Source organism: Pezoporus occidentalis, unplaced genomic scaffold (genome assembly GCF_034315485.1).
Source record: "Pezoporus occidentalis ecotype Australia unplaced genomic scaffold, CSIRO_AGI_Poc_V1 ctg28, whole genome shotgun sequence".
NCBI classification, from domain to species: domain Eukaryota; kingdom Metazoa; phylum Chordata; class Aves; order Psittaciformes; family Psittacidae; genus Pezoporus; species Pezoporus occidentalis.
Window position 1 is genome coordinate 3,673,214 of NW_026914718.1, and position 27,396 is coordinate 3,700,609.

General features: G+C 43.8%; 1 long non-coding RNA gene across 1 annotated transcript; it reads left to right on the plus strand.

Annotated features, from left to right (window-relative positions):
* On the plus strand, positions 1–26,773 carry LOC134167184 (uncharacterized). Its single transcript, XR_009966130.1, has 2 exons — positions 1–62; positions 26,218–26,773. It is a non-coding gene; the product is annotated as an uncharacterized LOC134167184 (long non-coding RNA).
* Positions 26,774–27,396: the final 623 nt, after the last annotated feature.

Below are 27,396 nucleotides of genomic sequence, written 5' to 3' on the forward strand. Positions count from 1 at the left end.
GTGGACTGAAGTTTCTGGAATTCTTTGCTGGAGGAGCGGATAGGAGCTGCTGAATTAATCAGGTAAAGTTCTATCAGTTTTATTCAGGGGCACTGGTGGAGGGAAGCTTATCTGAGTTGTTTTGTTCTGTATTTATGGGTGATAAGGAGCTTATTTAATGTGGTTCTTGGGTTGGTGCAGGAAGTTATTCCTATCTTTTTGTGTTTTGGTCGGAAATGGGGTCGAGGGCTTTCTAAATATATGGAGACATACAAGAGTAATACTAAGCAAGCTGGTTTCTGAATCACCCTTGTGCCTGATAGATGGCTCCTATGAATTCCAGAGTGTGGTCTGCTCTTGTGTTTGAGTGTGGAAGTTGTTAAATGTTACAGTGGTGCCTCAAAAAGAGCACTGAGGAAAACAGCATTAGGAAATAAGTGTTGTTGGTACTGCCTCTGCCGTGCCCAATGCATGTGTGTTATAGTGGCAGAGGTTAGGGCTGGGCCTTGTTCAGAGGTGGGGAGAAGATCTGGTACTTTCTGGGCAGAAGCAAAAGCCAATTTAGATGAAAGGCTGGGGTTTAAAAGAAATAACAACTCTAATGTGGCTTGGCTGTAACTTCTGTTGCCTTTGTGGTCTCACCTTTTCCAAACAGGGGTTGATCCCTTTTTACAGAGTAGCTCAGGGCTATTCACAATGAGGAAGGACCTGTTCCAGGGAGCCCACTCTGTCCGCAGGAGCTCCTGTCAGCCCAGGAGACCTGTGGCAATTGGGATAGGCAGTGGCTGGACTGCTTGTCCATGGAATGGACTTCTGGGAGAAGAGCTGCATTCCTTCAGGGAATAGATTTGTAGCATACAGTCCCTGGGGAAATCTTAATGTTAGGCCATTTATATAAGTGTGTTTTTGCCTCTTCTTCTTTCTTTGGAGGTCAGGTTTGTCTTGGCACAGGGGCTAGGTACTCATCTGTGCATGTATATGTGAGAGAAAGAGGAGGGAGAAAGGGAGTGGGGTGACAGAAGGTATCCCAAAGCTTGGGTACCACTCTCTAGATACTCTTTTGAATAAGACAACAAAAGGGTATCCTTCACAACATTTTGGAAATACTTGATTTTGGTGACAATTGCAAAGAGTGCTGGTACCTACTTTCAGAAGAGGACATCTTTGCCGTATCCTACCTCCAAGACGTCTGATGTGCTCTGTCCTCTGCATTCCTCATTACATGTGCTAGCACCTTGTAAGGGCCTCTTAGCTGAGGATGGGGAGCCTGGGAAATCCTGTATTCAGTTGGGCCTGTGCAGTCCTGGGGGAAGGAAGACAAGCAAGTTTGGTGCTCAGGGCCAGAGGTAGCTGCTGGTTTTGGCTTTCCTAGACAATCCTTTCAAGGCAATGCATCACTATTGCTAGCAGCCTGTGGTCTACAATTAGTTTAGAAGGCAAAGCCATTTGTTTCCTTTCATTTAGTAATCAATGCAGACTGATATTTACCTCATAACTTAAAAAGGACTAGAGAAAGTGGGCACCAGATCCAGATTCTCCTTGCTCTTATACATCAGGGAGGAGAAGTAGCTTCCTTGCCACTTATTCTCTATGTGGGGGTTTACATCTTGCGTACCATTAGGTGCTTGCTTGGTGGGATGAAGGAGTGCTGCAGAAGCAGGTTTGTGTGTGGCCAGGGCAAGGTCATGTATGTGCCTGTGAATGGCAGCAGAAGCCAGGTCAGGGCATGTGTTGTGCCCATTTGGAGCAGTGCTGCGGGGTGTCACTGCAGCACAGCCTGTGCTGCTGCTGTGCTTGCCCAAGACGGCTCTGAGAAAAGTGTATTGTAGGGTTGTTAAAAACGCACTGTGAGTGCCTTGAGGTTGCTTACTGTTAGTCAGGATGCTGTGTGGGACATGCCGATGGGGTTAGCCCCACCTTCAGAGAGGAAGAACTCACGAGTCCTTTTTGGGGTTGGGTAAAAATTTGGATTGCTGACATCCTGTGATGAAACTTGTGGTCTGACTGAGAAAGAGAGGGAAGAGTGTGTAATATTCCCTGCCAAATCATCCTACTTAACATAGCACTTTTGATTTTGCTTTTGGTGGTTCTGGTACTCTGCCTCTCTCAGGAGAGGAAATGAAAAGGGCTGGAGCAGTACTAAGACATCTAGTATGGAAGGAAAAGAAAAAGCAAAATAGCTGTAGGAGTAATACTGCAGTAGTAGCTGCCGCATAGAGGACAGTAATTTAGAACAATTAATTTGAGGAACAGGTTGTCCAGAGCACACTGTAAAGGCTGCTGTTGCTGTCATAGACCTGGCAATATTGATCACACTCTTGTACAGCTTGCAGTCAAGGCTTACTAAGAAAGTCTCTCATTCCGCTTCCATCAATGAGCTCTAACTCCTTCTGTTGCAAACAGCTCATCCTGTGGAAGACCCCTTGCTGATAAGGGCTGCACCTTTCCACACATGTGGATTTCCAGTGAAGGAAACAGGGATTCATTTATTCAGCCTTTCAGGGTCAACTGAAACAGCTGCAGCCAGTCCTGCTGATGGAGTAGAGGTTTTGCAAGCCTGGGGGCTGTTAAACTGAGCTGCCAGGAAGGTGATCTGGCTGGATATAACCCTTTATAGGTTATGGCTTTGCTTTGGGAGTTGTTATCACTTCTGGTCCATGCTTTGTCCAGTCTCTTGCTCTGTATGATGCAGGCAGTCAGTAATTCAGCATCTTAGACTGACAGTAATGAGTCTGTGATGGAAAAATGATGTGAACTCTGAGGGAAAGGATTATCCCCTAATCCCTCTAAGGTGGTGGAGGGGCTCCCTTAAACCAGCTGTGTGCCTTGGCAGGGCCAACTTCTCCAGAGGGTCTGCAGGATGCCTGGCCAGCATCTCTCCCATGGCACTACAGAGCCCAGGGCTCGGTGCAAATACTGCTGTGAGAACAGAGACCGCACTGCTGAACTTGTAACTGCTCTGGCTGACTCTGCTGTTTAGTAGTTGTAAAATCACAGTACCAGCTGCGATGTGTAACCTCAGATGTGGGTGGGATTTATCATGGAAACAGTTCAGTTTTGGCTGCCTTGCTGGATAATAGCTCCTATCATGAGCGAGAAAGTTGCATCAGAAACCAATAGTAACTGACCACTGGAAAATACAAACTAACGCTGTCGATATAAGTAGGACATCGCCAAGAAGTCAGACTATTGCACACTGTTGAAGTAGATCTGAATTATTGACTCTCTCTGTCAACACCCTCAGCAGTTGAAATACTGAATGTAAATAGTCTTTCCTTACTACGGAAGAAATAGCTTTTGGATTCTGTAGTATTGTTTCTTCTGATTTCCTTACCTGTGTGATGTGATGTCTTCTATCTCCTTTCTGTACCAAGGCCATGAAAACTTGGGTAGATTAAAATGTAAATGATACTGAATTTTAATTTTACTCAGCTTAGAACAAATCTGGAATACTTCTGCCTTATTGACTTGGGTGAGAATTAGTTATTGAGACAGTCTCTGCAGCCATAGACATGTGGTGTTCAGAGTTACTTACACGAGGGTGAGAGACTGGGAGTGAGAGCACACCAAATAGGCTTTTATCCCATGGAGTGTTGGATTTTACTCAGGAACTCTGCATGGCAAATGCATGTCCTTCCCTATTCCATGTGCCTTAAGTTAAGAAAGTTGTTCTAAGTGGGGAATCTGTGAAAGACTTGAGTAGAAGGAGAGGCCTTTCATGCTCTTTTGTGGGGTCCTTGGACAGCAGTTTGGTTCCACCTCATGGAAAAACTTGTTTTCCTCTTCCTCATTTCCTGGGCTTTCAGCCCCTCCCCATCCATTTGTACCAGGGAAGATGAAGGACTGTAGTGCCACATTAAAGGAGAATTGAGTAGGTCCCTTGTCTAACTTGTGGGTTCCTCTAGATAATAAAACCAGGAAAGTTTACTTAAATATAAAGGATTTTTATGCTCAGAAAAATTAATCTATTTTTAATGCAGACCATGTTATTGTTTAGCATTTTCTGTGTTAATGTAGGCAGATCATGGCATGTATTTTCCAGCTACCAAAGCAATGTGCTTCAGATTTTATTTGGTCAGCTGTTTCCCAGGCACCAATAACTGTAACGTATGATAGATTTCTCTTCATGATAAACTATTTACATAGCCCTCTTTAGCTTTAGAAGGCAGCATCTCTGTATCAAGCAAGGCACTACAACTCTGTCACAACCTAGGACCAAACCACTACCCAGTCCTTGAAAGAAGGGATGTCAGGTAGATAGGACATCATAGTCCCTAAGCTATAACTGCAGTAGGACAAAGGAATTGGTGTTCCTCCTGCAACAGAGATGGGGTTTTTAATCATTGAGTGACCACAGTGAGACAGACTTGGGATTAAACAATAAGGGAAAAAATGCCTAATAACAAGAGAAATTGATCCTGAGCAGCGTGGCCAGCATACTATCAGTAGAGGTATTAAGCAGGTTAGATGAAATGTCAGGTGTAATGATGCACTGAGTATGATATAATCTGATGGGGTGACCTAAGCGCACTCTCTTCATGGTCTCGTTACCCGGGGCCCTGTTATGGACCAGTGCTTTTACCACATCAGCTGATTTCTTCATTCTGCACAAGGTTTTGTCATTACCATCTGTTATTTGGTGGTTTAGGTGTAGCAGAAATGTCATGGGCAAGGACAATCTGTTGTATGAAATGTGTGTGCTTCATCTTGTGTGGTCCTTGTGGCAGCAAACCTTTACAGCCCTCCAGGGGGGAGAGACAAGTTGCCCTGGTATGCAGCATCCCTTGGTGAGCTAAAGGGAGGGATCACCTGGGAGGGAGGTCCACAGGGAAGTGGCAGGGGTTCCCCAGGGGTCCTGCCCTGCTCCTGGGGCCAAGAGTCTGTGCGGTTACACTGGTGCCTTTCCCCTGTGGCTGGGGGTGCAGAAACCCCAGCACCTCCTGTGCCAGCATGACCAGCTGGTGGTATGGGAAGGCTCTTGAGGCACTAGTGGCTTCCAAGGAAAACAGCAATGACCTTGCAACCCCCTCAAAGGGAATGCTGGTTGTACCACAGCAGCGCTTGAGATAGTCTTTTAGTTGGAGATTAATGAAGGTTAAGGTTAATCCTGAGTATTTGCTAAGCTTTCTACCCCGAGTATGATTTTGTTGGAAATGCACACATCCATGACAAAATCCTGATGGAAAATGTTCACGTGACGGTACAGAGGAACATCCTCTGAAGATGGGACAATCCTGCTTGAGGAGAGGCAGTAGTAGGGAGTTTCAGTGGTGTAGAGCGTGTAGGTGAATTCGAGTAAACTATTTCTACATGGTCTTTGGAAAGAGAAAATGATCAAAGGAGCATAAAATTAGTGACTTCAGTTCTGGTTCTACACAAAGAAATTTTTGGGTTTGGGTGTTTGTTCTTCTCTGGCTCACCTTTATCTAATATTTGAATCTTTGGTAAAAGGATATGAATTAAATGTGTGCACCCCTGACTTCAGCACCAGGTTAGGTTTGGTGGGACCGCTGTCTGCAAATCCAGCCCCCAGGGAACCGGTCACAAGTCACAGGGTTTTAACCACCACAGGAACTGGCAGGAAACAAAAGGGAGGTGGAAATTAAGAAAACCTCTCATCGTGCAGATAGGCAGTTGAGAAAATAACCCCCTTGCCATCAACGGAAGCATGCCTTTGCTAGGGCTTGGGTGGTTTGCATCAGCCACTAGTAGGAACTTGCCAGCTTGAGTGGAGTTACCTCAGTGTAAAGGTGAAGAACGTATCTAGCAAATCATCTGATGGAAACAAATATCTTCCTGCCACACACATACCCTTTCATACAGTGTTCTTCCACACTCATATTTTTGGTGTCCCTGCTCATGGCAGGGGGGTTGGAACTAGATGATCTTGAGGTCCTTTCCAACCCTATCTATTCTATGATTCTGTGAATTTTGTCCATCGAAGTAGTTTTTTCTAGGGACTGCTGGGCTTAGAGATTTTGTCTATTTATCCAAAGAAGAGATGCATCTTGACAATAGAAATAGAGACTTCTCTCCACTGCCCTAACATTGTTCAGGGTTTTTAACCATTTTCTGGACAGACTATGTTTTTATTTCTGTAATGCATTACTCTGTTGTATGTGCAGAGTTTCCAGCTGATGGGTCAGTACCAGTCAGAGCAGTGGCATGAGTGATGTGGATGTTTGCCCACAGGGAATTGCAATCCTTAGTTCATTTAACAGTGGTCGCTCAATTTACTTTCTTGAAGAGTAGAAACTGCCAAAACAAGAGGTGGTGACAGCAAAACCTGAGAGGCGAGCCCTCTCTGAAGACGCATTCTTTAAATAACTGAACCCATTCAAATAACCACAAGAAAAAGCATTGTGAGATTTCTACAGATACTTTCTTGCTCTTTATGGGAAACTGGTTCATTTTAAAACCTGTGAAAAGATGCCTGTTTGCTGTGTTCAGCATAACTTCATATTTCCACATGCAGGAAGGAAGCTAGAGGATTAAGTAGCTTTGTTGGAAGCGCTTAAAGCAGACCAGAGAAACTATCACAAACTTAAAGAGAAGAATCCTTAATCCACTGAAGCCATACAGAGAGTTGGAGGAAAATATCCCCATAAACCATGAAATCTGCTTTTGTCCCTGTAGTTTCCAGTGATGCTAGGTTCATAATGCGTGATTTAGTGAATGCTTGGGATGTTCTGTGTGGCTTTGGTGAATGCTGAGAGATAATGGATGCTCTTCTGGAGCTGCCTTCGATTCTCTTTCTAACCTCTTTATTCTGAAATATGGAAGATGCACATTTTTTCTCTCTCTGGAAAATGGGCAGCTTACAGGAAGACTGTCCTTTTGATGGTGACTACCAAGAGGTAGTCACAGGAGATGGGAGATAAAGGCAATGAGCTGAGCATTCTTTGGGAGTAGACAACAGCTCTGAGCCGCCTCTGCTCTGCCTTGCCCTGAATTCTTTAGCAACCCTTGGGCTAGCCATTTGTTTGTCTTGAGAAACATGGGGGATTATGTATTTAAATTTTTGGCTGCTCTGATGCCTTGTAACTTCCCAGAAAGGACTTTTGTAGGTTTATTTGAATTCTGACCACATTTGACTTCAACTGCAATCGGTTATTGCATTAGCGATGAAACGAGCCCAAGTTCAAAACAACGAAAGACAAAAAAACCCCACCAAAACCCAAACAGAAAGAGCCCAACCTTGTAAGCTTTTATTAAACACTCATTGTCTGCGTCCGGCGTTCCCACACCGAGTGTGACCACGCTGGCAGGAAATCTGCCTGCGAGGCTGCTCCTGCTGTAAAAGTAAACCTGGAGAAGGAGGGAGGCAGGGCCCCGTTTGCAGCAGAGGGGGCAAACATCACACCTTGGCTTTCAGAAGGAATCATGCCCTTTTGTGGGCTGCCAAAAGGAGTCATAGCAAACTGGCCTTTTCTGGGGGGAGGAAGGGGGGAATTCTTTATTTATGGAACCGCACAGTGCTGCAGGCACTGAAAAATAGCCATTTCTGTGATTTTTCTGGTGTCTCTGTGTTTGTTCTGCCTCATCCAGCAGCACCAGTGTTATTTGCAGGTTCTGTAGGATGCTGCTAATCCTGAGCAATTTGCTTGTGGTGCCTATAATGTTTTTCCATTCGCTTTTGCAAGTGCTGTGAAGAAGATCCAGACTCTGCAAAAAGAACATCGTCCCTTTCTTGGTGGGGTTTTTCCTTTTCAGTGTTAGCAAAACTCTGCTCTTGTGTTTCCTGACTTTTTCCTACTTGAAACTTTGCTGTGTATCCGAAGAGATACACCTTTATATAGACTGTAAGAATGATCTTGCTTTCTGTGGGGAGTCTGCCTACCTGGTTATGCTTTTGAATTGATTTCTGCATCAAACCTGTACCAGGATGGTTTCCCTAACTGTTACCCACTCAAGCTGAGGCTGGGACTTGCTGATCACTTTGGTTCTGGCTGATGGCAGTGCAAGTCATACGTTTGGAGCTTGAACAGCTAGTTTTCTAAAGTCTGGCAGACTATTTTACAGTTGTATTGGATCAGCAGTGAGTAAACAGAATAGCCAGTTACATTGCTTATTTGTGTACATGAATTAGAAGTGTTACATGGAAAGTGTGCCACATTTCCAGTCTGTCTTAGGCACGCAAGCAGCATGGGGCTCTGTGGATGGGCAGCACCCTATTCCCTCTGCTAGCAGTGCAAATCAGAGCTGCTTCTGTAGGCATTAGAAGATCAAATGCTATTTCCATATTTTAAGTGAGGAAATGCAAACATGCGTGAAGAGGCTCAATGTCAGAGCTTCATAATAGAAGTCATCTCATGTGCCCTTTAGATAAAGGGTAAGGGCTATAAAAATCAACATAACCTTTTCCTCCTCCCATCTAGATCTGTGCCTATTTAGGGAGCATGCATGTGCCTGGAATGAAAACAGTTTACTTCTGGAAGAGCATGTTGTTAAAACTGTGGTGCTAGAGAGGCTCTAAGAAATCTTAAGAACTCGGGCTTGGATCGAATCTGCAGTTTCTCGAGATCCACCAAACTCACAGCTCACCAGTGAAACACAGCAGCTTATGTCAACATGAAAGCATCCCATTGGCAGGTGTTTCAGCTTACAAATGGATGTGTGTGTGTGTGTATATATATATATCTATATATCTTTAACCTCTGTTGTTGTACAGCACCTGTGAGTGAAACAGGCCCCAAAGCTTTAGAACTGTGTTGCTGTGTAACTCTCACGAAGTTGTAGATGGTGGTGGTCTATGGCTCAGCGTTTTGGTCATAGACCACCTTGCCCTCAGTTCCCCAGCTAGACTGCAGGAATGGAAGTACTTGCCTCCTGCACAGAAATGGTTGCTGACACAGATGCTCAAAGGACCTCACAGTCTCTCTGCATATATGCCAAGGTGAGGCGTCTGCAACCACTAATGGTGGCCTTAAAGTAGTATTTAATCTTTTCTCATGCATAGTTGGGATGAAACAAGATTCAGGCCACCAATGCTAATTGCCGTGACGCTTCCTTCTGTTCCCCACTGCAGTTTGGGACCCCATCCTTCACCTGCCCCAGCAGGCTGAGGCATTTAAGTAGACCTGGTTCCCCTCTGAAGTAGCACCTGCCTGAGGGCAGGCTCAGACCTTCGGTTGCAGATCCATTTCACGCACTCAGCATGCTTTGGTTTTGCTATGCTCTAATCGGGACGGCAGCAGCTCTTAAGTGAGCAGCAAGCATGGGTAAGGAAGTTACATCTAGATGGCAGCATTACTTCAGAAGAACATTAAAAGTCATCGCAGTTCTGCACAGACTGAGCCTGATTGACCTTACTTAGAAAGAGGAGAACGTGCCAAGAACTTATCTTGTACAACCCGTTGGTAAGCTTCAAGGTTTCTTGAACCTTAGAACAGTCATTTTATGTCTTTTTACAAACCTGTTCCACCTGTCTGCAGCTTGTCAATATTTATCCTGTGGCTTATTAAATTCCCAGGCCTCATAAAAGGCATTGATCTGTTTTCCTTAACCATTTCCCTGGCTGTTTGTTTCCTAGTGTAAATCATGGCATGATATTATATTGCAGTCCAAACTGTATGCTCACAGTAAAGCATTCATAACATATATAGTATTTTCATGTTAGTATCTAAATAGACTGTTTTGTAAATGACAAACATTATTATATATTTCAGTTTAATTTTTACCTCTTTCTAAGGTCTGTGCACAGATGATAGGTACTTCTTGTACTGACAGCATATGAATCTCATATTAGCATCCAGACAAGTCCCTCTGGTCACAGCTGTGTTACGTACTGCAGAGCTCTTTAAACTATTTCAGCAATGTCCTGTGTTACTCTAAACCTCTGCAAACTCAGTGCATACCTAGATTCAGATATGTGGATCTGTCTTTGGGTTTCGAGCCCAGAATATGCCCACTCATACTTTTAGGATGTGTGTTTTGCCTTTATTTTTGGTCCCCTTTTCCACCTAAAGCCAAAGCCACTCAGCCTTTGTGTTCAGGCTGCTGCTCTTCCACACTTACCTGCTCTGTATCTTCCTTCAGGTGACGGGATGAGACAAGCAGATCTTTACACCAAACCATGAAATCCTATGTTTGCAGTACCTAGCCTTAGCGTGAATTGCCCCCAAAAGGTGTAACAAAGATACGTGTCTGGCAGAGTAAAAGCTATGATAACACAGGTGGCTGTTCAGAGTCATAAAGATCAGGTAGAGCAGGTTCAGAGACTATGGGTCTGTGTTGTGAAGTGCATGTATAATACAAGGCTGTCCTTGGCTACAGTGAGTGTTCCATTGCTGTATTGTTCTTCCCTAGAAGTGCTATTAGAAAAGCTTCTAAACCAGCCGGCACTCCCTGCCGTGTGGTCCTGTCTGTGCAGTTGGGATTCCCTTCAAGCTGGTTATATCTTGCTTTTGGTCACTTTTTGGGTCTCAATTCCAGTCTCAATTCCAGTACTACCACCCTCCTCCCTGGCTGCTCCTACCCAAACAGGGTTATTCTCATCAGTCATTAGTTACTGAGTTTTGTCAGTTTTTCTGGTTGCTTTCACTGCCCTGGTAAGATTGGACTTCAGGCTCCTCTTATCTCAGTGGAAAGTTTATCCATGCCTAGCCTACTGCTAGTACTTCAAAGACAGAAGTCCTGCTCAGTTGCCTTCTAAAAAGGGAAACAAATCAAACCCTCAGCAAACTACTTCTTTCTTTAAACTTGGTTTTATCTCATTGTTAATGACAAATATCTAAGGATATTTACAGACATTTAGCAAGAGCCTGTGTTTCCTGTAGCTGAAACAAGTTATTTGTCAGACGCTGCAAGAAAGTACCTTTATAGAGAGAGATGAATGCGTGTGGTTTTGCTATGTCCTGTGTCAAATTCTAACGTGTATTAGCGCCTGTATTATCTTGGAGTGCAGATAATATTTTGTTGATCAGCAATGTTTTTCTTTTCAAACCTTGCTAAGACCAGGAAATGAAGAGTGGCTCCAATGTAAATAGCACTGGAAGTCAGCAGAGCTGTGTTCCCATGGGCCTCATTAGCCTCTTTAGCATGAGGACACAACCCTTTCCTCCCGATCCTTACAGATAAAAATGTCATACCCCCAGGATGACAACAAAAGAGTTGGGGGTTTAACATAACTCCTTCCCCTTCCATTGACCTTGTGAAGACTGTAAAAATAAAGCTTGCAAATGGAAAGCCGCATGTAATGAAAAGAATAACCAATGTTCAGGAGGTTTAATTTTCCTTTCAACATTGAACAGATTTTGAAATTTTATGTTAGATTTTTCCTTCTAGAAACATCTCTGGTGCCTTCTGAAGCCATTTTGAATAGATCCAGAAAGGTCTCCCTAATGATTTTATATCTTTTTTTCCCCATTCGTACTGTAGTTTGCTATCAGCCAGCTATCAGTAAGAAAGCCCCTAACTTTCTAGGAACACTACAACAAAATACATGCTGAAATAAGAAATGGACCCTGGGATCACCAGTTTAACAAAACCATTCCAGAAGTGCTGCCCAAACCTGGGAAATGTGGACTGCTGGTTTCACATAGCTTTGAATGGTCCAAGTTGGATGGGGCTTGGAGCAGCCTGGTCTAGGGGAAGGTGTCTCTGCCCATGGCAGAGGGTGGAACTAGGTGGTCTTTAAGGTCCCTTCCACCCAAACCATTCTGTGAATAAAAAGGGCATTTCTAAAGGTGTATTTTCCATCATTCAACCTCAAACTTTAGGTGAGGCAGGAGCTGGCTACATCCATCAGCTCCTGATGACATAGCCATTTGCCTTTAGGTGTTATTGGAGTGGATCCCCAAGCTGTACACATGACTGCAGGCTCCCTGCATAGCCCCAGGCATTCAGGAGAGTTCAGTCCAGTGTAAGACCTACAGATCAAATTGCAAGCTGAGAAATATTCCAGGCAAAATTGTGTATTTTTCTCATACACACACAGAGACGTGATTTCTATTTTATATACATGGCCTTAAGGTACTGCAGTGCTAATGCTATATATATATTTAATTCTTTAATATAATTTAATATATTCTATTAATATATTCATGGTTTTGATGAATTATTCATATGTTAATATGTACATATTAGGTATTTTCTATATATAGAATAGCAGTGCTAATGCTTCCACAACCAAGAGCTGTTTTGGTGCCTTGATTGGGGTTCTATCGAAGGTTAATGTTTTGACAGGTTTTGAGGGAGATGGGGAGGTATGAGTGTGTGTTGGGTCTTTTTCTCCCTTCACTTCAGAGTGCGACTGAGCAGTGCTGATTCATGCTGCTGGATACAGTTATAACAATGTTAGAGGTCAAGCCTTGAGTCAAACTAGGTTTCTGTCTTTTCATCCCTGTATCAAGAGTGTGCGATACTAATTCTCAACATAAAACATCAAGAGACTGTGTTCTGGTAAAGAAGCTTAACTGATATTTACTGACAAAGTGGAAAAAGCCATGCAGGAATTCCTGATTAATACAACAAATACCTTTCCGCCTGAGAAGATAACGTAAATCATAACGTGGCTTTCTGCATCGGGTTGTGAGATCCATCCTGCTGGCACACCAAATCCTCACTTTCTTTGCTACTGGGGCAGATCTGGCTGCTACATCTCCCATGTGTTGGGCCACAGGTGCCAAGAAAAAGGTTCACAGTCACCTCCATCTGCAGGGCAGTATCATTTGAAGTGATTCAGCAGTCACCCTCTGTTTATACCCTTGAAGCAGTGATCTTCAGGCAGTCTGAAGTGCTCAGCCGATTGCCTCTGAGAGGATGGCTGCCCTTCTCACAGTGCCTGTCATTACCCCAGCAGCAGAACACCTACCATTGCAACAAACATGTCCCAAAAGTCATCAGGGGGTTAAGGGGAAGTGTGATATTTAAAATACCAGCTTGAATGAGAGCCTCTGAGCAGAGTCAAACCCAGCCATCACTAACAGATCTCGGCTCCGCGTTAGCTGCCTGTGGATGGTGTTATGAAAGCAAATCCTTACTCTGCCCAGAGGCTGGAAAGGATTTCTAACTCTGTTTTACTGTTGTACTGTGGATGTTCACTTTGATTCGTGCCCCCATTGAATGTCTAACCTCTGCTAATGACCAGATGAAAAGGATTTATTTGAGCACTACTCATGACACCAGATAAGGGACTCTCCATGAGTTCAGTATCATGTCTGCATCTTTGCGGGTAATGCTGGCAGAGGAGCTGTCTCTGGAGATGATGGCAGATAAGTCCTGTAGCGATTTCTGTGAGCTGTGACTACAGATCTGATGTCAGCCTGCAGGACAGTAAGTGTCCAAAGTCTGCACATTTTCATTTCTTTTTGAAATCCTAATAAAAACCAGCCTGTGTGTCTTTGTCCCCTTTGATAACCATGGCTCTTTACTATGCTCACATTGGGCAAGTGAGCAGTTCACAAATTAAGCCACTTTAGCACACTTCTTTAGTGCAATACACCGCACCCCATGCTAAGGGTCCTGCACAAAACATACAGACTGTTCTAGGCTTGCTTTGCTTTGAGAAGTCTGTCACGGTGCATTTGTTTGACAGTGTATTGTATGTGATTTGCAGTTTCCTGAGCCGTAGCCATTCATCTTGTTTATAGCCCTTTTATTAAGGGTCATTTTCCAAACAAATACAAACTAAGTTAGTCTTGTTGAACTGCAGAGAGCTGCCAGGATGAGACTATTACCTGAACCCTGAAGGAAGAACAAGTGAGCAGCAATGTATACTCGAAGGTCTTCAGAATCCCAGGAATAGCCCTTATGTACAGAACAGTGATTTTAAATACCTGATGGCCAGATCCTACCCAGGCAGCTGGCATGTATTGTGTCCTGTACTTCTAACGGCATTAAGTTTCCAGGTAATATCCCTTCCTTTTCTCCACCATTTCCACAGTTTTGTGTCCATTTAGATGCACAGTTTCCTCAAGTCCAGCTCTTTGCCGTGTGTGGATTTCTCTGGCAGGGCAGCAGTCCTATGGTTGGCAGCACATCCTTTTGTCATCGCCATAAAGGATGCGGGCACAGCACAAGCTTCATTTTCATTGTCTCGTAGCACTGAAATTCTTGAGTGCCACCATGTTAGCAGGATCTGACATGGCTTTCTCAGCCATGTATGTGCTATGGGACCATGCTGGTATTAATATAACAAGCTGAGGATAGCCACCTCAACACACTGTCTGAGCGGAGACAAATCCTGGCCTATTTTTGCTCTAGTGCAGCTTTGGAGATCTCCTCAGTTGAAGATGTACAGCTGGAGGTGCCTACCTTCCTTGACGTAGAAGTAGGCTGTGGTTAGGCTCCTCTAAACTCTTCCAGAGAGCTGTTGTCCCTGCCCATGGTAGGGGGGTTGGAACCAGATGATCTTAAGGTCCTTTCCAACCCTAACCATTCTATGATTCTATTTTGATTATGAGAAATGCATCTGTTATTAAAAAAATACCATTGGAAAGATGTTCCCAATCACTGTTTGGGAAGAGCCTGGTTTTGTAGGCATTTGAAAGCCATCTCACCCCTTGAGTTGCATATATAGGTCTGAGTGTGGTTTGCAAGACCCTGAGTAGTAGATACCTCTGTGCTGATATGGGATAAACTTTTTCTTGCTGTACAAGCATAGTTTAGGGAGAAGAAATTCCAGCTCTGAAAAATAGGCAAGACCCTTGTGGCTCTGTTTATTTTTCCTAAACGCTGTTGAGGGGTTTGTTAATTTTTAACAGCAGCCTTGACATTTGGAATATTACAGGTAGTTTTGTCAGGATTTATGTGATAAATGTACAGACTGCCTGCCCCGGTGTTAGTGCATGTACAGATACCTGTAGTTGCTAAATGAGAGATGCAATCCTGAGAGGATTTGCATGTTTTAAGTAGAAAAAGTCCAATTCCAATTTCTTTTCCATTGATTTGTTAATGAAAAACACACTTGACTTCCTTAGAATGCTTTCTAAAATGTAGCTATGTAGCTTTTACCAGCAATCCAAAGAAAAGAGGTGCTGCTGCTTTATTAGGTGCTAGTGGATGCAATGCACCTGAAAATGTCTAGTTTTAGGAGAGGTAGGAGGAAACCCATCTTTTCATGACAGCTGTGTGTGATGGACCTACCCGTGTTGTAGGAGAAGGGAGAGAAATATTTCAGGCATGAATGAGGAAAAGCTCTTTGGCTGGGAAAGCCAGGTGAGGTGTCCATAGAAACAGAACAGCTTTCTTGCCCACTGCAAATCTGCAGTGTGTCAAGCACATCCTTTTGGTTGCACTGGTGGTTAATGATATTTTCCTTGGTTCTGGGACACCTGACCAGGAGCTACTCCATGTTAATCCACACCTTTGCAGGGAGACTCATCAGGCATGGAAGTGTGAAGGGCAGCGTAGGTGCTGGACAGTAAGGAACCAGATAAAATTAGTGAAAACAGGGATTAAAAAAAGCAGAAGGCTTCTGGAAGGGCAAGTGAGATTGTTTTCTTCTTGGCCTGGGATTTCTTTATATGCTTTCCCCCTTTCCTGTACGTCTCCTAGGAAGTGAACCTTTCCCTGTGCCAAACTATTTGCAACCTTTTTGACTAAGCCCCAGAGTAGCACATTGCTGTTACTCGCCCTCATTTACTCCTTAGCAAATCACTGCTATTTATCAAAACACCCTTTTACGCACATGTTTCCTGCTTGGTTTCTTCTTTCACTTAATGGCTATTATGAATGCTGATTGAAACAATATTATGAAACAACTTTCAGAAGGTGTAGGAACAAATAAGAGATATGTGAACAGTGTCTTAAAATAGAAGAAGACGTAACGGATTTTGCCTTGAGCAATGGAATTCCTTTTCCTGAAGAAAAACAATTGAAAGAGTAATTTATTTCTTATGATTTGTTCGTTTATTAATAAACAGCAATAAAATAAGTGCGTGGTTGTGTTGTAATGATGAGGCAGCTGATGCTTTCCCCTCGGAGTATTTCTTTTTGCTGCTACTTTTTCCTTTGCTCTGCTGTCCTGGGATTTGTCCTCTAAGTCCAAACAGGAATTTCAGCTTTACAATACGTGGCAGGCTCCATGAAACAAAAGCCGCTTGTGCTGGAAGGCAGCTCAGTCCAGATGGACAGAGGTTCCCGTTAAGGGAGTTCATCCAGTGGGTGGGATTTGTACTTTATTTGTTTTTAATAATGCTGCATCGGTGATAGGGACACAACAGTGGCTTCATTCCAGAACATCCTGCTGGAGGAAGCGTTTCTGCTGGGGATAAAAGTTTAACCTCTCCCCCCCACCACCCCTTGTCAGCGCACTGTTGACTATCCTTTCATTGTGGTGGATGGTAACTGAAAACACTGCTAAAGAATCACCTTTGGTGATCTGCTCCCCTACGTGACATGTTTAAATGTTACTGGAACCCAATGAGTGAGTAAAAAAGAGCCATTCAAGTGTGTTGTAACTGTGTCAAGATGTGGGATTTCTGCCCAAAAGGGAGCAGATCATGTTTGACAACTTATTTGTTTGTACTCTGTGGAAGGGGGAGAACATGGTTGAAAGTCATGGAACAAACTAAAGGGTTTGGGGGTTTTTGAAGCTATGGCTAAGAAAGAGACTTAAGCTTAGAGGGCATTAAGCTCATTACAGCTGGTGTTTAAGTCATCAAAGGAGGCAGAGGCAGTGTGAGGAAAGAATATTAATTATGGAGAACAGTGAGGGCTACTATTTAATTTGGTCTGTGTCAGTGTGACTGTAGGAGACATTCCTGCTCCCGGGTGCAGAAGAAAGGGCAGATCTCTGCTGCTGGAATGGGAGATCCCATTCTTGTTTCACACTCACTCCTTGTACTTCACTCAACTGCTTGTTTTCCCTATAGCAGCGGGTCTAAACCAGGTTAACTGCAGTGTCCTTTTGTATTTGATGCCACCCAACTGGTGTGTGGAAGCCTTAGCATGCCTCTTGTGATCAGGAGGGAAGGCTCTGCTTCGTCTTGAAATGAGCCTTCTCATAAAGATATCATGGGGAGCTGCTTCAAAGGAGGTTGGCAAAACTGTCATCACTGGGCAGACCATGAAACTGAAGCACGGAGTGGTTGAATAATTTGCCACCCAGCATAGTAGATGGGGCTGGTGACAGAGCTGAAAGTATAATTCATCCTAGATCAGAGCCTTGTTGCAAAAGAAGTAGATCTGGTTTCCATTTCTTAGGAAGCATGGGATAAACACTAGGGGATGAAACAGGTCAGGTTCCCATAACTTTATGGGAAAAATAAAGGTAAAATTTGAACAATGTGATTTGTATTTTACTTTTCCTTTTTTTTTTTTTTTTTCCTTTTTCCCCTTCTGACTCACCCATGCAGCTACTTCAGATGATGCAACCAGGCTGACATGGTACTATAGCAGGTTAAATAACAGGAAGTTTTCCTGTCCCAACATTTATTTATATTCTGATTCAAAGTACACACTCCTTTCGTTTGGTTTTTGAAATGCTTGAACTCAAAGTTCATCTCCATTTACCTGAATGGCCATGGCCTTTCCTAGGAGGTAAAGTCCTGGTAATCATTACTCTGCATCAACGGATGTGGCATTCCTGCTGCATGTCCTGTGGGTCACCATGACCAGCACAGGCGAGCATGGGTCTGATGGGAAATGAAATATTCCTTTTGGATGCTAGAGATTAAAGTGTTGGGTTTGGGTTTTTGGGGGGCAGGGGAGTGGGGAGAGAGAGAGAGGAAGTGTTGCTTACAAGTCCCTTATTCATTGTCCCACACAGCCCTGCTGGGATCATGCCTCCTGCCCTATGGGTATTAGCAAGGAGGCTGGACCCATTGTCAGTCACATAGAGGCTGTGGTTTTCTAGCAGTGTGGTCCAACAGAGAAGCAGCAGGGGTCTGTGCAGTAGAGGAGCAGAAACGTGATGAAGGAGGTGTACAAATGCAGCCAGGATGGGTAGACATAGGAAAGGCCACCACTCTGCTGCCTGGAGCTTCAGGGAGGGCAGAGAGCTGGAAGGCAGGTAAAGGATGGCGGAGGAAGAGAAGAGTGTTTGCTTGCTTCTTAGTTATTTAAGCCATAGAATGTCTTTTAGTTTGTGTAAAGTGCAAGCTGATGTTGGCAGGGGGATTGGAATTAGGTGATATTAAGGTCCTTTCCATCCGAAATCATTCTATGGTCCTGTTTGGGACTTTGAGGTGTTGCTGAAACGTGAGAAGCAGACAGAGTACAAGACAGAGGCTTTGGAGAAGGACGGGTCCAGCCTCAGGGCACCCAACCACTGTTTCTGAGCCCTGGGGGAGAACAACTGAGCTCTAGCAAACACAGGAGATAAATGTACCTGATAAATAGCAAATCATCTTCATCCACAAAGGCTCCCTCTGTTCACGTTGTTTATCAGTTGTTAGTCAGATATGTGCGAACATGACATCCACACCGCAGTGAGCGTAAACCAATAAACGTGGGACCAGTTTTAATAGGATACCTAGAGGCACAAGCTGTGAGATGCTAAGTATCATTTAGCAGAGCCTGGCTCCAGATGTTTTTGTGAAGTAAGACAAAGGAAATATATGCCTTATAATAACCTTAATTTTCAGATGGAAAATGAGAGAAATGGGTACGTTCACTAGCATGCACTAACAAGACTGCTGTTGCCTTCCTGCCCTCTGAAATAAAATTTTATTGTCCCCCTCCACCCTCCCTCAGGTGACTAGTTTGATCTTGCTCACAAGTTTTAGGTTTGCTTCCAAGTTCTTAGACAGTCTCCTCTAGCTCAGGGGTTAATAATTACCCCTCCTCTTTAACAGTATCTTTCATGTTGAAGAGCTGCAGAGTATTTCGAAGCCCCGTGCCAATGTTTGCTCTTTCACCAGGGGAGAATACAGGGTGACTTAGACGGGACAATCAAGTGAAGGGAGAATTTGGCTCTGTGTGTAGAGGTCTCTTCACCTATAGCCAAAATGAAGAGCATGGTGGGTGCTGTGCTCTGCCAAGTTAGCTTCCAGTCTCTGTTGGCAGAAGGAAGACAAAGCCTGTTGCTAATGGAAAGCATTTAAATGCTGAGAACTGGGAGGGTGAAAGCTGGAAAATGTGCCAGGGCAGCTGCGTTAATACCTTTGTCTTGACAAAAGTATTGTACGGTTCTTGATTGTAGCTGGCATTACTATCATTTCATGCCAACAGGGATTGGACCTTTTTGCCCTACTGATTTTGAACCTTAAGGATTCTTCTGGGATTCTTTTTTCCTGTCCCATATTTTCCTCTGCAGAGCTATGAGACTAGAAACTCTCTCATTTCAGATGAAGACTGAACCTCTCACACATTCGCTTGCTCCCTGGAGCTGAGGCTTTAAGAGAAACATTGGAATTCCATGTACTCCTGAAAAAATGTTTAAAGCCTCCAAAAAATGCCAATATTCTCATATCCAAAAGACTAAACTCAAGAAGGCTGTCACAGCCATCAGTACTGCCTTGGGGTAAGGTAGAGGTGACCCACTTTCACCTTCAAGGCTGGAGACATCCTGCTTTTGATGTTACTTCCATCTTCTGTACAGTAAGGCTTCCCATTACTGTTTATTTTCTTTCTGGGACTGCTTGCTCATTAGCACAGTGATTGTCTCATGAACCCGACTCCTCCCAGCGTCAGTGGAGTTGTTCCAGTAGATGTGATGGGAAGCTCCATGTTTAATTAACAAGCAGTATTTGTAACAATAACCTTTGCCCATTACTGTAGCCAGTGTTTTCCCAGCTTTGACCTTTCTGTAGGACGGAAATTACCCAACTCACTCCACACTTTTCACTCCATGTTCTATTAACAGGATCTGGGAAATGAATTAGCTCTGCAAGGGTAGAGCCAAGCAGTTAGTGCTGCTACACCTACCTAAGCAGTGCTCAGCTCCTCATTTTGATGGTGATATAGCTCACTTACCTCATAGCTCCAAGGCCTTCCCTAGATATCTGAAGGGTTATCATAAGGCTATGCAGGTGGGATATTTAGGGTAAAGAGAGTGCATATAAGCAGATAATGCATGGATAAAGATGATCCAGGTATATGTAAATGGGTAAATGAATCAGAAATCTGAAAAGGCTGGACACTGTAGTCCTTAGATAAAAAGCTGATTAACAGACTGGGATAGAGAGTGCCCTTGGCTGACACAGGGTACCCAGAGAAGCTGTGGCTTCCATCCCTGGCAGTGTTCTAGGCCAGGTTGGATGGGGCTTGGGAAGACCTGGTCTAGTGGAAGGTGTCCCTGCCTGTGTCAGGGGGTTGGAACCGGGTGAGCTTTAAGGTCCCTTCCAACCCAAACCATTCTGTGACTCTGTGACTGCACTTCCACGCTGCATACTGACATTTTGAAAGGTAATTTTCTGTGTCTGTTACTCAAGCTCAAGATTTCTCCCAAGTGCCATAAAGCTTAGTTTATTTAAAATTAAAAAGGTAAGTGAACCCATCCTTTCTGAATTAAAAGATGATTGAGATGCTAAAGAATCAGACTGTAATCAAGCTCAGGCCTGCGTGGTTTTTACTGGCATGTTTCCTCGAGGAGTTTCGTATCATACCCAGCACCAAACTTTAGTAAAGGACGAGAAAAGTCCCCTTTTTGCAGTTCCCACACTCTCTCCAGGCAGCATCCAGCCGTTTGGACAGAGCAGGCTGGTTTCCATCCCTCTGCATAAAATGCAAAGAGCGTAATCGTTTGCTCGCAGGCTCGTTTGTGGGAATCAAACCAGTCCACATCAGAAAGGAAAAGCCTGGACATGTAACAGAAAGACAATCCCAGTTAATAACTGCAGGCAGGGCTGTGCAATGCCTTAGCAGTGGGGGCAGGGTTCTTGTATAACTCTATGCTATGGAGTGGAAAGGCAAATATGTTTTATAATACTACGTGATGGTGTAAGATCATTTGGGGTTGGACAGATTTATTCTGTACCTGTTGATTGACAGCCCTGTCCCTGGGACAAGATCCCAAAATCTGCTTCAGCCCGTGCTGTTCTTTCTTTAAAGACAAAGAATTAAATCCTAATCCCAGGGCTCTCAGTCATGTTGTGTATTTTAGGTGGATCAGGACTTTTCTCACAGCTGCTTCTGAATACCCAGCCAGCAGCGCACCTTAATAGCATGTGAAAGGCTGAAGGGTCTCTCTTCAACACTGACTACTGGTTCTCTGCCCTCTTCTACCCCCAATGTATTTTGCAGGTTTATGTGACTACAGCTGCCACAGTGATCCAGAGAATACATCTTTGTAACACTCCTGTGAGCTAGCCCTGTTATCATCATGATGCATTGAATGAAAATAGAGAGATTCAGTGATTTGCTTAAAATCCCTCTCCGAGTGGGTACCTCATGAGTCTTGAGTCTGGGGCAGTATCCTAACCACTGATTCATCCTTTTCTGCCAGATCAGCCTTTAAAGGATAAGTATTAGGAAATACTTCCAGATGTATAAATTATTAAATTAGAGAAGCAGTAGCTCCATTGTGGGAAAGGTAAAGAAGGAGTAGTTCCAGAAAGTCACCCTCTGCAAATAAATTCTGAGCATCTAATAAGTGCTTTGTGATCCTTAAGCGCCCTCCTTTAGTAACCCCTCAGGTAACCTTTTAAATTTGATTGACTTGTCACATCAAGGGTCTTGCTTTTATGAGGCATATTCTGAGGCTGGTTCTTCTTAAGTTACAGATAAACAGGCCATGGAGAGCATAATGAAGCTTTTCAACACTCAGCAAAACTGAACATGTAGTTACAGTAGAAGATGTGGTCATGCAGCATCATCTCTGTGTTTTGGCAGGTGTGACAGGTATCATCACTCAGCATATGTAGAGGCTTGGTGTTGCCTCGACATAGCCACAACATGCCCATCACATATAAAATCTCCCTGGTGGGGCAGGAGCGTGCTACAGGTGAAGTGCAACATGGAGCTCAGCTAAACAGTGAGCCTGAAGCAAAGCAAAGACTGCAGTGAGAGTTAGAAGAGAATTGGGTGTTTCTATGGATAATGAGAATACCCATCATTTTGTTTCTTATTTATAGAAAGAGTGTAAGCTCTCATTGTGGCTTGCTGTCCAAGTGGAGACCAGTGATGAGCAGTGTTCCTCAGGGGCTGGTCTTGGGACCAGTGCTGTGGACCGGTGCTGTTTAATGTCTTTGTAGGTTACATGGACAGTGGGATTGAGTGCACCCTCAGCAAGAAACTGGCTTTGGTTTGGGGGTCTTTGGTTTGGTTTGGTTTTTACTTTTCTGAATGTGGGTGTTCCCATACAAAAATGAAAAGAAGTTTTGGTGTGTCTTTCTCTGAGTAATGTGGCATTGGCCCCTTCGTGGCAGGAGGCTGCAGTAGAAGACTGTCCTGCTTTACAGCTCTCCTTTGCTTTCTGTGACTTACTCTGAGTTGCAAAGCAAGTTCCATGCTAATTTAGCGAAAAGTGTGGTGTAGATTTTGGGAAATTTTTGTTGCCTCATGTATTTGCCTACTGAGTTCAGTCTGGGAGGCAGGTCCCTTCATTTCAGCCCCTCTCCATCTTTCCTTTAATCTCCTGGTCCACACCGTTACTCGTCCTGAGCACTTAGTGACCTCTCACAAGCTGGCTTTGCTTCGCCTGTGACTCACACCTCAGTCCCTTCCCCAGAAATGAACCTGTTGTGGGGCCGTGGAGAGGGCAGACAGCACAGGGAGGATAAGCAAACCCCCTCTGCTGAACTTTCTCCCTTGTGACTGGTGTGATGTGTACTTACAGAAGCCACGGGTGTAACAAACAAAAGCTCATGAAAGTGCCCATGAATTGAAGCTGCCGACATCTGATCTGCTTTACTTGAGTCTGAACTTACAGACGTTTGCCAGTTTAACCTGGGAGGAATTGCAGTCCTCCTCTGTGTGCTGCTGATGGCACTGAGACCTGAGTGTAAGGATCGTGGTGTTGAGGAAGGGCATGTGCTCTCGTGAGTCATGGGCAAATTCATGTGAGGTCCAATGCACTGCAACAGGGCAGGGAAAGCCTGCTGGTAGTAAAACCCAGAGGCAGCAGGGGAGCCTTGACAGATGTTTCCTGAAAGACTCTGGAAGAGTTTTGTCACTGAAAAGTTGCTCTGTCGGGGCATGTTCCTTTACAATAAGTAGGGTCTCAACTCATGGATCGTGGTGTAGGTCGTGGCAGTTTACTGGCCTGTCACTGAGGATTTGAGCTGTCACATTGTCTGTATCTTCTAAATAGCTAGGAATGCTCTCTGGCTGCAGGCATAACCAACATCATTTTTACATCATCTGTAAGCAGCTATAAAGGAGATCTGTGAAGTGCTGTTACAGAAACATAATTTCTTGTGGAGACTGTATATGATTTTGTTTTCCTGTTTTATTTTTCAAAGCACATACGTGCTTGCTTTTTGAGTATGGGAAACGTTTGGCAGAATTTGAATGGAAATGGTAGGGGTAAAGGTCAAAGTTATATAAACCATTTAACTTATTGCATTGCCAAGGGAAAACAAGTGGAAATAATTAATAGACATCATGAAAATAAGCAATTCTCAATAGCTAGACAGAGAATTCAAAGTGGGTCTCATCTTAATAATTTAGGTCTTTTTAGTCAAAAATAAATTATTAAAGATAGGAACCTGGGAATTGATGTTCTTACAGATTAATAATTGACTAAAGACTGGAAATTCCTCTGCTTGGTTCTTTGCTCCACTGGAGAATTCTGTGATATTGAACAGGTAATTAGATCCAGATCCTCAAGGGTATTTGAATGTCTCTGTGTGGATGCAGCCCAAATACAGAGCAAGAAGCAGCCCTCACTCTGGAGAACTTAGGGTCTGCCTACTTAGCACCTTACCTAGCACATCAGCAATTCAGAAATGAGACAGAGAGGTTCTGGTCTAATGCTGAAGTCTCTGACTACAATTAATGTGTTTGCAGGAGGAAAGTAATTGAGAACAAAGCTTGGCAACAGAGTGATCTGGGAGCTCCGCTTCCTTTGTTTTGTGTAATGGTCTAATAGTTTGAGCATTTACCTAAGAATGGAGCTATCACATCACTTCCTATTCCAGGGCAAAGGAATTTAGTCCTGCATCCCACAGATCCTGAAAGAGCACCCTAACCTCCAGGTTGCTTTTGGCCAACTACAGGGAGGGATCTAAACAGGGGTCTGGAAGAAGGAAATAAGCAAAGACCACAGGTGTCAAGCAGTGCAGTGCGTGCTGCCTGGAACTGTTCTCCTTCAGCGTTTGACTGTCTAGGATAAAACAAGTCAAACACATATACCAGTATGAGGAATGCTATTTCAGATCAGACTGCCTATGATTTTGCCCCAGCTAAGTGCTGTCACTGCCAGGATAGCATCAGTCTCCCTTTTTGCTCAGCCTCCTTTCCCCCATGGCTCCTGCCAGCTACACAACCCACTGCCCAAATGGGGATTGCTCAGTAGGTAGGTGGATGAATGCGTGAGAGACATGAGAAGAATTTGAATCTGTAGCAGAAGAAGCTGAATCTGGGTCCCCTGTTGGGTACTTTAACCACTGGGGTCTTACAAGTAATGCTGAGTGTTTAGATAGGGGTTTGTGCCCTCGGATCAGGGATTGTATGGAGGCTCCTGCATGCCAGAGAGATGACAATCCTGTCCTAGCTTCAGAGGTTTTTCAGTAACCTATTCCCAGGACATGCTGTAAGCTTCCTGGACCACCAGCAGTCTTCTCTGACTCTGTACTGCCTCTGCATTGAATTTAATGGCACTGACTGGGGCAGGAACATAGCTGCATGCTGGGGGTAACTACACTGCCAGCCTTGTTGCCAGCCGTTGCTTTCTCTGCACTGGCTCAGTAACAGCCTGGCTTTATAAAATTCCCTCCCTTAATATAATCCTCCACAAATAAATCTTTCACCTTTGTATTTCAAATGGCTTGGCAAGTCCAATTCCGTCTGGAAAGATGGTAAAAAGGTTTATTTTTTTAATCCCTGTCTCACAGTGCCAAGAAGATGGGCGAGCACGTACATTCACGTCCTTCAATCAGCGTAAGAAAAATGCATTTCCTACTGATGTAAACCTTTGCTTGGTTTCACAAGCCCATACATGCACGCAGTGATTAATTCTCTTTTTCAAGGTTGCAGTTTTCACAGGTTATTACAGTTCTAGTGTGGCCAGCATAGAATTAACTTCCATAGCCTCTGGCTTTAATTCAGACATAAAAGGGATTAATATGAAGGAAAAAAATCTGCCAGATATACCACCCCGTTTAGCTTTCCCAGCTACTGCTGCATCTGTAAGAAGTAATTAATAATAAACCAGACTGGAGCTGATGGGAGCAGGTATCATGGAGAAGATTGTACTGCTTTATGTGAAAGGATGTGCTGTCCAGCTCAGGAAGCTTTTTGATGTAAGATTCTCATGGGCTTATGATTTCAGATCAATATTTCATATTACTTACACTTTAATTTGCTGGAAAATTTCTTCCTATTTCTTTGCTCTCGATCTCTTTTCAGTGGGGTAAGGCAGTATTTTAGGAAGGAATTCTACCAGTGTTAAGTTGTCCAGTCTCGTGTGTAGTTACACTAAAAAATTCAGTTGTACCTACAAGAATGTCAGAAATTCAAATGATGCAGATACTGCTCCTAACCAGCAAGCACCTTCTTTCTTCTTGTCATGTGATGAATTCCAAAGTCCCAATAGCATTGCAAATAACTGTATTCTATAAGTATTATATTGAAATAGCTTTATTTTCTTGGGTAACAGATACTGTCTTTTCCCAACTGTTGCTCTCAAAGACCAAAGCCTCTGTGTGCATCTACCCTAAAGCCACCAAGGATTTGTTTCTTGCTGCAGACGGGGCAGGCATTAGGTGAACAAATCCAGCAGATTCAGCCCTTCCTGAAGAGCTAAGAACAGTTGAGTGTTTATGTAGGTTAAATGTAGTAGTGACACCCACTGCAAGGTTTTAGCAGACTGCATAAATCCAAGTTACCCTCCAGGCCATAGAGCTCCATAGTACAGACATCACTTGAACTCCAAAGGGGTGTGAAAAAAGGTTTGCTCCAAACTGTTAGAAAGGATCTAAGGGATGTCCCTTGATTTGTGTCTTCTTGCATCCATTTGCAATCAATTTTTGCTCTTCAAATGCTTTGCTTATTTTGTGTTATGATATCAAAATAAGACTTTGGTGTAGTCATGGATCACTACTATAATAGGAATGCAACCTGCATAAATAAATACACAGATTGATGAATAAGTATATAAAACTCAAGTGTTCTGGCCCAGGCAGGAGATCATTCTGTCCCTATAAAGCCCGATGATCAATAGCAGCCTTTCCCATCTTCCGTCTTGCACAGGATAAATATCAGAGAATTTAATGACAAGACGCATCAAGTTTATTTAATGCAACAACTGCTTTGACATGAGGAAACAATATGACAGATGTAGCCAGTGAGAAATGGTTTCTACATATAGATTTTGGCACTGAAAAAGAGAGGAGAGGTGATGGAACTAATGCATTGCATCCTTTGAGGGTACAACGGAGATTCACGCAATGTAAGCCAAAGCATCTCTTCTCTGTTAGTCCTTCAAAGTTTAATTTGCTATTTATTTTTCCCAAGAGGCCTTTGGGGGGTGCAGTCAGCGTTAACAAGCAAGCGGCTGACAGTAAGAAAGGTCAGACTATGAAAGTTAAAATACAAGTATTTGTTGAGTAGCTAGAGAAGGTCAGGCACAATGAACTGAAGCATCTTGGGGAGAAGAGGCAATTTAGACAAAAAGATTTTTTTCTTCTTCAATAAAAGGTTTGTTTAAGGTTTCATGGGAAATAGGAGCCAAGGGCTTAGACAGAGATTACTTAAGCAGCATGTTGCTATTTGGAAGAGCTTAACAACATTAAATGTATATATTTTACAGTCTTCTGCTGCTCTGTTTTGGGTGTACTGCCTGGCTGGTGCTGCACCTGCAGCCCTGGAAAGTAGCTAGTTCAATTGCTTAGGCCGTGTTTGTCAGGAGATAACAAATCCTGTGTGGTGTAGGCTGGGAGAAAATTATTCTTGTCTTCCTTTTGTGTGTGCACATGGCAGCTTCTGTGTTCATGAAATGAGACAGCTATATTCACATTTCCTCTTTCGTTGCAACATGCCGATGTACCTGCAGGATGAGCATTAGCTCTCGCCATGAGCTTAGCTGCCCTGGGGAAGGGGTGAAAAGGTGCTATTATCACAAGGGAAGCCTGCTTGCATACACCGTCTCTTATCAAACGCGTGGATTGAAAGCCAGAACACCTGTATGGCATTCTTGCCCCAAAGGTCTGGAGGAAATACAGCAACATCAAACTGATTCATCGTTAAAGCTGGCTAACCAGTTTCCAGCGCCGAGCTTTGTGTATAAAAGCATTTAAAGTCTTTATTTAAAGTCTGAGAGCAGCTTGAGCCATTTAGGAGCTCGTGCTGGCAGCTCTGGGCTGAAGCTGAGAGGTCAGAGCTGGGTCCCTGTCCTTCTGCAGTCCCGCTGCCTGGCTGATGATGCACAAG